This window comes from Parasteatoda tepidariorum, chromosome 5, assembly GCF_043381705.1.
Source record: "Parasteatoda tepidariorum isolate YZ-2023 chromosome 5, CAS_Ptep_4.0, whole genome shotgun sequence".
Lineage (NCBI taxonomy): Eukaryota > Metazoa > Arthropoda > Arachnida > Araneae > Theridiidae > Parasteatoda > Parasteatoda tepidariorum.
In genome coordinates this window covers 86,083,266-86,096,912 of record NC_092208.1, presented here as the reverse complement: position 1 = coordinate 86,096,912, position 13,647 = coordinate 86,083,266, and the positions used below count along the sequence as shown (strand labels likewise).

Below are 13,647 nucleotides of genomic sequence, written 5' to 3'. Positions count from 1 at the left end.
ACGTCACAGGATGTGTTGTTCCTACTAAATTTAACCCATGAACGGCATTTTCTGCGAGCCTAACTTCAAGCCACAAATAAACAAACGAAGTGTTCGATCGTTTAAATAGCTGCTCGCCAGATTTTATTGCATTATAAAGAAAAGTTATTGAAACTAAATACAACTAAATAAACAACAACAACTAAAACAAATAACAACAACTACTAATAACAATAACTAAATAAACAACAACTAAATTCCATTCGTTTAGCATTGCGTCATATGTTGTTCCTACTAAATCGAAGTAGTTGTGTTTTTTTCATATTATACCCAATTCTTAACTAGAATTCTATAACACATTAAAACTACGCAAACGATATGATAATCAATATAAAAAATCGTAAATAATATTTATGCTTAAAAATATGCAAACGATATTGTTCATATACAATAACATTCCTTACCATGTTGGGAAAAAAAAAATTATAGAACTTGTCTCTAAAATGGTGACATTAAGCATCTAATGGGTCAATTGTATAGATCGTTTGATAAATAACAAAAAGTTTTGTTAGACGAAATAAATCATTACTGTCTTCATTTAAAATAAGTAATCTCAATAGCAAATATAAAAGAGTGTTCAATAGATTGACCACTCTTCTACGCGTGTTATCACTTGTCAAGGTCAGGATCAGGAACCATGTAATACGTGAGCACAATCTGCAATAAGCCGCGTATTGTTCAAACAATATATAAGATTTTTCGACTGATATGGTTTGTTGATAATGTGTATTTAAACTGTGAGCTAGTCTTGGAGACAAACAAATGCGATGTTTTTGAAAAGCCTTTAAATTAAATAAATTAATAAAAAAACGATGATAATTTTTTTTTAACGTCGACTGTCCTGCAAATAATAAATGTATATTTTCCCGCTCTTTTGTAACCGATTACTTAATACTCTCTGATTCGCTAACTCATTAATTCGGTAATAAGATAAGCCGAGTCACTCACTTGCTGTCTTGTTCTTTTTTATTCATTTTATTTTTAGTAATAGTTACTGTTGCGATAAAAATATTAACTGATGATAGTTGAGCCATGGGGGTTCAGGGAATGGAGTGGAATGGACTTCTCCCAATGAGGCGACCCAGGTTTGAATCCCAGTGGTGGCTTGCACCACCTACAGTGCTGACGTAAAAATAGCCTCAGTAGTAGACTGATCAAGGGTTAGATTTACCATGACAGCGGGTTAACCATGGGAGGTTTTCGTGTTTTCCTCTCCATGTAGCACAAATGCGCGTTAGTTACATCAAAAAATGCCCTCCCCAAGAAGGCTAGTTTGCCTCAATACTTGAGCCAAGAGCTCCCTTGACTTCTGGGTCTCGTTCAAAATTACAAGGCTACGGTGTTGAACATTGATAGTTGTAAACTCAAATTTGGGGTTAGTTGCTCAACACTGGTTATAAAATGATGATAGTTAAAATTCGCATACTCTTTCTCCAAGAGAAAGTAAGTTTACTTAATCCTAAAAAAAAGTACTAAAAGTAAAAAAAGTTTTGTTGTTTCTTTTTAAATCTATAAGATGGAAAAAGTTATTTGATATAGCCAAGGTAGGTAACTGGATGCAGTGCTTGTAGAAGAAGATGAAGTAAGTAAAAAAGTTATCGGTGAAGTCGACATTCACCGATTTCGGTTACCTACATTCTGCGTAAATCCGTTTCGATTTTCACTATTTGTGTTACCGTGAAGGGCCGAAAGTGGGATTAGTCGACATTTACCGATGAATGTCACCAATCCCCTAACATGGTAAATGCTCGGAATATATGCTAGATCTGATTTGATATCAGATTAGTAATTACACTTGGCGGCCTTTATTCCCTAGACAGGTATTTTTTTAATGTGAAATGCCACTGCTTGGTATACATTTTCACTGCACTCCGAGCACAAATGCTTTTCCTAACCTATCTTAATCTTATATTAAAATATTGAATGAGTGTTAAAATATCAAAGAATAAATTAATATCAAATCGGACATAAAAAATACTTCGGACATTCACCAAAGCGACTCTGTGAATGTCGAGATTCACCGGTGTAAGTCGCCATCGATCATTTACGGCAGTGTTTCCCAAACTTATGACTTTTGCGTACCCTTTCTCAATTTTTCGTAACGCTGAGTACCCCTAATAAAAAAATGAATGAATTTTTTACTATAAAAAATCGCACAAAAAGTAAAAATCACAACTGGCTGTTGACAGTGACACCACTAATTATAACTCTGCAAAAAATATCCAATAGAAAAATACGTAATCGTAAATTTTCATGGCTAGCTTTGTTTTTAAGTAAAATTTTTTGTAATTTTCGTTTGTTGCAAGATATTTCGCATAAGAACGCGAACCCCTGCTAAACTGTTTCCGTACCCCTGGGGGTACGCGTACCATACTTTGGGAAACACTGATTTACGGTAACATATACAGGGATGGATCTGCTGAACAATGACAGGTTTTAAACAATTACACAGGTTCTATTACACGGTAGCAATTTCAGGTTTGAAATCAGATCACCGAAGTCAAGCAACACTGGCTACGGTCAGTGTGCGGGTGGGTGACCACTTGGATCAGTCTGCGTAGGGACCGAGGGTGTGCGGTATTGGTCCTCGTTAAACTGTGCTACCGTAAAGTGCTCGACTTCGCGCGCAGGTCGTCGGGCTACCGAAGCGGGGGTGCCATCCCTTCCGCAGAGGATCAAAATTGTGATGGCATGTCTTCGGATCATCCTCCGGGATGTTTCCCAGACCGTCGCCAATAGCCTAATGTGCAGCTCTCGTGTGACGTAAAGTAACAACAACAACAACAACCAGGTTTGAAATTATAATTATCAACTTTAAACAAAACTAGAAATTGTTTGTGTTATAGTGGTGCAAAGACAGACAAAATAATAAAAATTCCCAATTTTTATTTCTTCTCACGTTAAACAACATATTCAAATTTACTGAAACATATTTATAATGGTTTCGCTCATTCATGAATTTTTAGCTCAACACCTGCTATTTTTAAAAATAAACTGTTCAACATAACAATGTTTCATAATTAAATAGTAACCATTTATTTTATTTTTTCTTTCCAATTGCACCCCTGGTAATCAAGGACACGTGGCTAAAATTTTTAAAAAATTCTGAAATTTACGTTAGAAAATCAAAGTTGTTGATATTAAAAAATTAAAATACAGAAAAATAATAAGGAATTATTTTCGAATGTAAGTTAATTACGTAAGTTTTGTTTGTTAAGTGATTATGTCAGTTAGCTAATTTGTACGTATTACTTGTCTTTTCTTATAATTAGGCTCATTAACTGTAGCTGTATCTGTCTTTCTCGTATTTCCGTTCAGTTATTAGCATCAGAGGAAAAAAGTAAATTTTTCACCTTAATTATCACTTAGTAATCTTACATTTAAGTGAAAAGAACATCAAGTCTCATTAGTAATTCCTTAAAACTTTAGTTTTAGCCTCATTTTTAATGAGTCTTCTCTTTGATTCTTTTCCTTGATATTTTCGGTTTTGGTATTTTTATTACTACTTATAAAATGTTCCTCAATAAGGTGGGGATATTGAAATACATTTAATTTCGCTATTTAAATTTTCGTCATTTAAATTTATTTATATTTAAAAATAAGTAAGAAAAACTATCGCTCTGTTTTTTTTTTTTTTAAATTTGTGTTGTAATACTTTAAAACGAATTTAATATAAGTGTTACTGTGAATGACCAAAATTGGTGGTTGCTGACTTCCTTGGATGAATGTTGACTTCCTTGGATGAATGTTGACATCCATGGGTGAATGTTGACAATCACATAGTTGCTTTGGTTCATGTCCGAAATATATATTAGATCTAGGTAAGTGCGACTGACCGGTATGCTCTACATCAAAGTTTTTTTTAAGGTTTAGTGCCATACATTTGCCTGCTATACCCTACACTGCTGTTTTTTTTTAAAGTCAAGTGCCACTGCCCGATATGCATTTAACTGGTACTCCGAACACTAATGTTTCTCTTAACCTATCCTCGACAGATACTAAAATAATAATATCAACGAATAAATTAATATCAAATCGGATATAACAAATATTTTGGACATTCACCAAAGCATCTATGTGATTGTTGCCATTCACCGGTGAAAGTCGACATTCTCCTGATTTCTGTCACTCGCGCTAACATAATCATATTACAAAATGAATTGCATTATGAAAAACGAATTTTCAATTTTGTTATAACATATAGAATAGAATCGTGTTTTTATTTTTTCAACCCCAAGCGTTTTTACAATTTTCAAAAAGTGTCAATTTAAAAAAAGAAAATACTTTCAGAAAAAATTTAAATGTGTAAAATTTTCTTACTAATTTCGATCAGTTTATTATTATTATTATTCGGTGGTCGCACATAGTATAGCCGGTCATCCGGACAACTTGACCGATGGTTGCATTACATTGTTTTTTTAAAAAAAGAAAAGATTAAAATTATAAGAAGTAACCGAGGTTCGCGTCTCACTTTTCTGTATCGACACTAGAAGAAAATAAAAATATCTTCATTTAAATCTTTTTCGTAAAATATTGCTCACTTAAACAGCTGAAAAATGTATTATATTTCAGTATAATAATAAATATTTAAAAATAAATATATAATAATATATAAAAATATTTCCCTAAAACAGTTTTGTCTTAATAGGAGAATACTATTAATTTTCAACTCAAGAATATGCTATTAATTTTCAAGGGAATGCTATTAAATTTCAAATTTTGCATATTTAATATTAGAATTTCGACGGTGATTTGGAAATGTCTCGTTATAGCAAACTTCTCTTAACATATCATACTCGTTATATCGAGCTTTCAGTGCAATTTTTTTTAATTTTTATAATAAAAACTGATCGATTGTCATATGGGTCGAGCTTTACCGATGTTTCGTCAAACTCTCAGTAGCGAGTCGGAATCTTATCACAGTCCTGTGCTATCCGTCTTTTAAATTGTTCTTCAACTTTTAGCACAGGCTTAAAAGTCGTTATTTGTATTGAGCACACAAACTTACATACGTTTACCAATAAATAAATAGTCATGAAATGATAAATGGTCATGATTGAGAAAGATTGAAGACACATTTACCTTGATTTTCTCTCCATTAATCCTCAGACTCAGAATTTTTATTGAACATATTTTCTTACTTATTTTAGCAGTGTATAATCATTGTATGTGTGCTCATTGTATGAGTCAAAATGAGTGAAAAATATAATATTTTGCATTTTAATATTTTATGGTTATGAAATACAACATGAAACACTTATGTCTTTCTCTGAGTTAATGGTAAAATCTTCCAATTAATGGTAAAATTAATGGTAAAATCTTCACATTTACACTTATTTCCAGTTATTTAAACCTAGGAGAAATAGTTATTAACAATTGAAATTAATTTAATAAGAAAAATCAATTATTGATGATAAATTTTTGAATATGATTGAAAAAATCCTTTTTTCAAACTACTTTTTTTGGATTTTACATTTAAGTACAAATATAATTCCGATAATATAACAGATTTTTTTAGTAACTCTTAGACAGTTTTTTATACCTAAAAAATATCGAAATGTATTTTTAAATGTAATTACAGCATGAGAAAAAATATGTAAAAGAGGAGTCTCTTAAATGTAGGGCTATTTATGTTAAATTATCATGTCAAATATATAGACCAACGAACGATAACTTTGCTTTTTTTACAAAAAGATAAAAACTAGTAACTCAATTATTTCCTTTTCAAAATTTAATTTGAAAAAAAAAGAAAAAAAAAGACATCTGTGTTTCTTATAATATATTAATAAAATAAATTTCAATATTTTCTGATGAAAATATGGAAATGCATTGGAATAATGTAAAATTAAATTGATGGTTAACATAAGAAAATATTAAATTTTTCTCGGCATAAATATTGCGGCATTTTTTTCTTCATAACGGTAGTTTTTAATTTTCTAAAAAATAGTGTGTTTATATAACAGTAGTTCATAATATGTAGTTCATATAAGCACAAAATCTAAGCACAATTCTAATATAAAAGTTATAAAAATAAGTTATAAAAATAATAAGTTATAAAAATCTAAGCGCAATTAAAGTGAGAAAAAGATTTCTCATTTTAGTTGTGCTTAGATATTTATTTTACTATTACTAGTTAAACTATTCCGCAAAAAAAGTATAGACTGGAGACACCGGCATTCTAAACACTGGGTTTAAATTATTTGATTAGATGCACCATTTACCTTTTCACGTATATGGGAAACCGGGGGTACCATCACTGGCTGCGGTCAGTGTGCGGGTGGGTGACCACTTGGATTAGCCTGTGTAGGGCCCGAGCGTGTGCGGTATGGGTCCTCGTTAAACTGTTCTACCGTAAAGTGCTCGACTTCGCGTGCTGGTCGTCAGGCTACTGAAGCGGGNTTCCCAGATCATCGCCAATAGCCCATTGTGCAGCTCTAGTGCGACGTAAATGAACAACAACAACAACGTACATGGGACAACGGGATCCCTTACATAAATTTTCTTTCCTGACGCTTTAATTACAAGCAAAAATAAATTTTGTTATTTTTTAATTATAAAAAACAATCTAACAGTTACCAAAAAAAGTTTGTTAAATTTCAGGAAATATTTTTGCACTCAAATGTAAAAAAAAAGTAGATTAAATTTTTTTCCCTTCATATTCAAAAAATGCATCAATAATTGATTTTGTAAACTAAAGAAATTTCAATGATGAACAACTGTTTCTTTTAAATCTAAATAACTGCGAATTTGAAAAATTATTGTTTGAAAGTGAGCAGTGTTTGGAAGATTCTACCTTTTATGCAGAAAAAAACACTGGTGTTTAAGGCTACATTTCATAGCCATACATTATTAAAATGCTAAACATAATATTTTTCACTTATTTTCGCCAAAATCAATACAGAATAATGAAAAAAGTATGAAAAATAAGTTTTACTAAAAATTCTGTGCCAGAGGGTTAATAGTGCATGTAATGTCAGAAAATGATTTAATTGGTTGCACTTGAAACATGCAAGAAGATTAGTAAATCATCTTATCAAACAAATACCGTTTTACCTGTACAATTCTTTATCTTTTGAGTTTAAACAACGAAACCAACTTAAAAGATTAAAAACTTGTTTCCGTAATGCACTATTATCTTTTTTAAGTTTAGTGATTCCATTGATAGAGTAGGTGTTTTCAGTACTAAATAATGTCGTCATTTACGCTTTCAAACTCTCTGATAACATCTGATAAATTTGGCCAAGTTTTTTTTTCTTCTTTATTTACAGTCCTGATAGCGCCTTTTCTTTTTCAAAAAATAATATTCAGGCAATAATGAATTCTTTGCAATAATGAATGGGCAAATTATTCAGATAAAATCTCGATGGCAATTTCGCTGAATGAATATGCTGATTTATCGCAACGCACTGCGAATTTTTTTTTCTGAAGTTGTGATGATGAAAAATTGTCAAAATTAATCCGAATCGACTAATATATCAAAGTCATTTATCTCAAGTTCAGAGCTTTCTTTTCATGGTACATAACAAGGGGCTGGAGTTATCCTGTGAATCAGTACAGAGCCTATTTAAAGTAAACCAGACAGAGTGGTGACAAAGTTGCTTCAACCAAAGTTAAGGGAATTTATATATCTGTAATTGCCATAACTGATAAAATCTTCAGGGTGGCATATATCGAAACAATTCTGCGCGATATGATAACGTTAAATGAATTATATTAACAACCATCAGGAAATCATATTTTTCTTGAAATACTATTTACTACTTTTTATTTCAAAGATATTGTCTTCAGTCGTGGTGGCTCAGGGGATAGCGTGCTCGCCCTCCCCAATAAGGTGGCCAGGTTCGAATCCCAAAGATGGCCAACCCGGCTAGCACCGATCACAATGCTGACGTAACATATCCTCGTTGGTAGACGGATCATGGGTTAGAGTTTCCTTGTCATCAGGCTAACCGTGGGTAGTATTCCTAATAACGCAAACGAGGGTGAGTTCCATCACAAAGTCCTCCACGAAAGGCAAATTCACGAGTTCCCTAGTCTCTTAAATTGGGTTCAAAATTACAAGACTAAGGAGTTGAACACTGATAGTCGTAAACTCAGAATCGGGTCGACTGTTCAACGCCGTTTATAAAATAAAATAAAATAAAATACTGCATCCAGTAGTTCCCTTGTCTTCTGGATTGGAACGGCTGTTCAACGAAGGTTAAATAATAAATAAAAAAAACATTGTCTTGATTGATCAAGATGAAACAGCGACCCCTTAAACATTTAGTTTGTCGAAATAAGTAAATAAGTGTAGAAAAATATCAGTTTAACAAGCTTAATTTTCTATATAAGTTTAAACGTTAACAAAAAAAAAAGAATCAACTTATAGTCTTTAAACACAATTGAAAATTATTAAAATTATCCGATAATAGCGTTTCCATGCCCAAAAACATATCAAAGTCTGCGAAAAAAATCTTTAATGATTGTTAAAAATGTTGTTGATTAAGCTTCAATAAAATCATTTCATCAGTTTTGATAATCAGTACATCTTTTGAATTGTTAATATTTTAGTTTACTAATGACAGAAAATAGAGAATTTGATTGTCGATGTTTAAATACTTATAAAATCAGTTCAATGGTATTGTTACATATTTCTTTTGCATTGCCAATGTTTTAGTTAATCAATAATAATACATTTAGATTATTAATGTTTGTTTATAAAATCAGCTAACTATACTTCATTTGAGTTGCCAATGTTTTAGTTTACCACTGATAGTAAATTCAGATTGTCAATGTTTGTTTTCAAGAAAAAAATCACTAGTCATCATCAACTTATTAATTTTGTCAATCAACACATATTTCATTTGCATTGTCATTCTTTTAATTCCCCAATGACCGTAAATCTAGTTTTTTAGATTGCCAATGTTTAATGTTTACAAAGTCAGTTCACTGGTATTGTTGATACATATTTCATTTGAATTGCCGATGTTTTAGTTTACCAATGATGGTAAATTTAGATTGTCAATGTTTTTTTTCTTCTTTTTTTTACAAAAAACAACTCACTAGTCATCATCAACTCACTAGTTTTGTAAATCAATACATACTTGCCATTGTTTTACTCCACCAATGACAGTAAATCTAGTTTTAGATTGTCAACGTTCTATTAACAATGATGAATATGAGATGTAAACGAACTCATTAAATTGTTTATTTCGTTGTATGTGCGATATCAACAAATCTTTTCCTTCACAAACACTGCTCTGAAATATCATAAACAGATAACGAATTCTTCCTTTTTTGTAGTATCTGCTAAATTTATTATTGCTTCATTTTCAATAATACATTTTATATCTTCTGCTGCAAAATTAATACCACTGTTTGGAGACTCAACAAAATATATATGCTAAATAATACTGACAAGATTAATGAACAGAGAATTTAATTTACATGAATAAAGAAGTAGGATATAAAATATTCTCTATTTTGCATATAATACACGTACCTGAGACAAAGAGGAAAATTTATCGAAAAACTGATTAATCTCGTAGTTAAATTAGTCTCGTCTTAAAAACATAAATCCATAAGAAAGTATTTTGATTATTATCCTCATGAGTAGACAAAAAGAAGAAAGTATTTAAAAATATGCCATTAAGAAATTATTAATTAATTTAAAATGCAGAACAAATTAAGGTTCTGATAACGTTAATCAGTTCATATGTTCCCTGAATGGCTTATGGAGAGAGAGAGAGAGATTTATTTTGTTAAATAATAGTCGAAAAATTTTTGAATTGTAAGGTATACAATTTTTTGCATCATTTTAAAGTATATAATTTTACAAAGTACGAAATTGAGCGAAATCGGTTGAATAGTTCATGACAAATTGAATTTTAAGCATATGACTTTTTTGAAATTAAATTTTTCAGGAAATATTCAACCGATTTTACTCAAATTTTGTATTTTGTCATGTAAAAGTACACTCTTTAAGACGATGCAAGAAATTGTATACCTTACAATTCAAACTTTTTTTCGACTATTCATAAATAAAAATAATAAATACGTATTTACTAAAAGTTATTTTTTACATCGTATTATCTTTAGACAAACGAATTTTATAATTGTGAGCAAAAATGTTTCAATTCGCTTATGAAGTTTTCGAGATATAGCGAAATACGCAAACTAATTTTAAGAGGTCAAATTTGGAGCGCTCTTCTGACCAACCTATTGGGACCTTATTTCAACGGCTACTTCCCATATCTTGGGGGTAAGAAATCCGAATCCGTTGAAAAAAAGGTATGCTTATTCAGAGAAAGTACCTTTTTGAGTAGGATTTTGTAGCTTAATAATTAATTAATTAGCATATTTGGAGTCACCTCTTTAAACCGCTAAGATTCAGTTTAAGAATTTGAAGATCCGATCATTAGATCAAAAGTTATTCAGAGTGGCCCGTTTTTTATTTTGCTCACTGTAAATTTTTATAAAAAAAACTGTAACTATGCTATAACTTTAAGAATATTCATTCAAATTAAACAAAAATTTAAAATCAATTTGAAATTAGTTAGAAAATCATTACTTTAAGATTCGTTTAAAATTGAGCAAGATATGAGTAATTAAAGTAGTAATAATTTTATTCTGCGCATGCGCGGGAAAAAAAGTGAAAAAAATTTTCTCAATTTTGTTGAGAATCGTATTTGGCTATTAATAAAAAAAAAGTTCGATCATAAAAGTTTAAAAAAGTTTTAAGCAATTTGTTAAGTAGTTTTTGTACTTTTAAAAAGAAACTGAAGATGATAACGGGTTTTCTACAAATATTATTTTGTATAATAAGACAAAATTAAATAACAAAAATTAATGCCTTTCAATCTACAAACATTCATGCACCGAAATATAATTGTATAAGGAAAGGAAACAAGCGAAAGAAAAGATACGTTTCCCAAACAATGCCGGTGTCATTTTCAATAAATCTTACTCAATAGTATAAAATGAAATTTGTTTAAAACCCCTAATCAATTTGAATGTCTTTTGAACTACTTAGAAAATTGCTTGAAATGTTTTAAATTTCTAAGGTATTCAAATCGGAGTTTCTTTATTAGTTACAAATACGATTTTTTGCGAAATTAAGAAAGAAAAAATTTTCACATTTTCCCCGCGCGCATGTGAAGTATAAAAAAATTCAATTCTAATTATTGAAACTGAGAAGGTTTTTTATCTCTCCAAGATAAGTTCAATCCAGCAACATTAAAAATTATCAATTTCAAAGTGTTAATTCCAAACTACTTTTTTTTCCCAAAAAGGTAATTTTTACATGTCACGTGAGAAGCACAGAAAAACAATGGGGGCATAAAATATTTTTAAGGATGCAATTAGTTTAAAAAATTGTTTTAAGGTGAAATATTAAAAATATTTTTCAGCTGACAGGGCTCTTACTGTCTTAAAAAATAAGGCTAAGAAAACATTGTTATTAATAAATTGATATTGAAGCTGCAATTTTTTTTAATAAACACTTAAAAAATAAATGTTTGTTTCGCGGGATTTCGCCAAAATTTATTAAGCATTATTAAAATGTTATGATGATAATGATTAAAATTCATTGCCGTCATTTGAGTTTTATCATTGATTCAACTATTGATTCAAATTTAAGCATTTTGTACTTTATAAAACGAAGCCTCAAATAAGTAAAAGTTGTACAAAGCTAATATTTTTACATTATATCATTTAAAAAAATTTTATTACAGTTTCGTTCATTTGATTCTTTTTCGTTCTTTAGGTTCTTTTTTTTCTTTTCAAAATTTGTATCTTGAAAAGTTGGAAAAAGAAAACATGTAAAGTATTTAAATTTTTTTTTGTGAAACGGCAATTTATCATAAATGAAGCTCGTACGAAAAAAAAACAAAATATAGTGATGTCAAATAATTTAATAGTGAAAAAAAAATCAATCAGTCGTTAAAAGTAGGAGGCACTTTTTAGTTTTCCCGAAATTGTCTATAGATATCTCTATATTATTGTCTAGAAATATATTTATTGATTATTTCTTTGTTAGATGATAATTTATTAAAAATAAAGTTCGTGCAAAAAATTAAATAGTTATGACAAATAATTTAATAGCGATAAACAAAGTTGATTAGTCGTTTAAAGTAGGATACAATTTTTTAATTTCTCTCTTAATTGTCTATAGATATCTCTATACTATTTTCTAGAAATATGTATGTACATTTTTTGTCAAATGACAATTTATCATAAATAAAGTTCATAAAAACAATTCAGGTCTTTTGACAAATCACTAAAAAAGGAAAAATAATATTGACTAGGCAAAGGAAGAGGACACAAGTTTTAGCGTTTCATTAGATTCTCTACAAATATCTCTATATTATTGTTTAGAAGTATCTCTATGGATTTCTTTTTTTTTAAATAACAATTCATTACAAATAAAGTTCGTGCGAAGAAATTAAATAGTTTTGAGAAATAATTCAGCGTAATAGCGTTAACTGAGTTGATTAGACGTTTAAAGTAGGATACAATTTTTATATTTTCACTAAATTGTGTGTAGATAACTTTATACTATAATCTAGAAATATCTAAATATATTTTTTGTCGAATGACAATTTATCATAAATAAAGTTCGTAACAACAATTCAGGTCTTTTGACAAATAACTAAATAAAGAAAAATAATATTGACTAGACAAAGGAAGTTGGTCACATATTTTAGTGTTTCACTAGATTCTCTATGAATATCTCTATCTAGTATTGCTTTTTTGTTAAATGACAATTTATCACAAATAAATTTCGTACGAAAAAAATAATTAATTACGACAAAAAATTTAATATAGGGAAATAATATTGACCAGTAGTAAAAAGTAGGGCAATTTTCAGTGGTTCACTAGACCAAACACAGTTATTTGTTTTGGTAGAAGAAGTTGAATAATTGAGAAGAGAGTTACCTTATAAGTTATTTCCTCCGTGAAATACGTCCTCTTCCTTTCCCTTTACTGCAACATAAAACCTGAGTGAAAAGTTGGTTTTTTTTAGAGAGAGAAAAAAAAGGAGTATGTCTATTGTGTGAACCAATCAAAATGCTAGAATTGAAGAGGAAAAACCTCTGATCTGGTTTCGATATGCTACGAAAGTTTTTTCATTTCTTAAAGAAATAAAATATCTTTGAAATCAAGGTCGAAAGATAGCTGAAGGTCTGATTTTTTTTTTAATTACATTGAGTTTATTTGTTATTTAATTTTTACTGAGTTCATTTAATTGTTTTTATTCTGCCATCAAAACACATTGTAAACATGGCAAAAGTTCTAAATTTTTTTTTCTCCATCGGGTTTTTTTTTTTTTTTTTTCGTTCTTAAAACACATGGACAACATACTTTGCAGCACAGGAAAAATATCTATTTTTTACTATAAAAAAAAATTAAACTTTTATTATTAATTTTATTTATTTTTTAATTGTTTTTAATCTCCCATCGAAACACATTGACAGCATAGTTAAATACCCAACTTTTATTCTTACCTTGAGTTTATTAATTATTTTTTAATTGTTTTCATTCTGCCATCGAAACACATGGACAGCATAGTTAAATGCCCAACTTTTATTCTTACTTTGAGTTTATTAATTATTTTTTAATTGTTTT

The 13,647-nt window shown here is 29.6% G+C and overlaps 1 protein-coding gene across 1 annotated transcript in view; it reads right to left on the bottom strand.

Annotated features, from left to right (window-relative positions):
* LOC107443419 (carnitine O-palmitoyltransferase 1, muscle isoform) overlaps positions 1 to 13,106 on the bottom strand; it is a 76,746-nt gene extending 63,640 nt beyond the window's left edge. The window contains exon 1 of the mRNA XM_071180722.1: positions 12,958 to 13,106. The gene's annotated coding sequence lies outside the window, so the exon portion shown is untranslated. The remainder of the gene's footprint in view (positions 1 to 12,957) is intronic.
* Between the last annotated feature and the right edge of the window lie 541 nt (positions 13,107 to 13,647).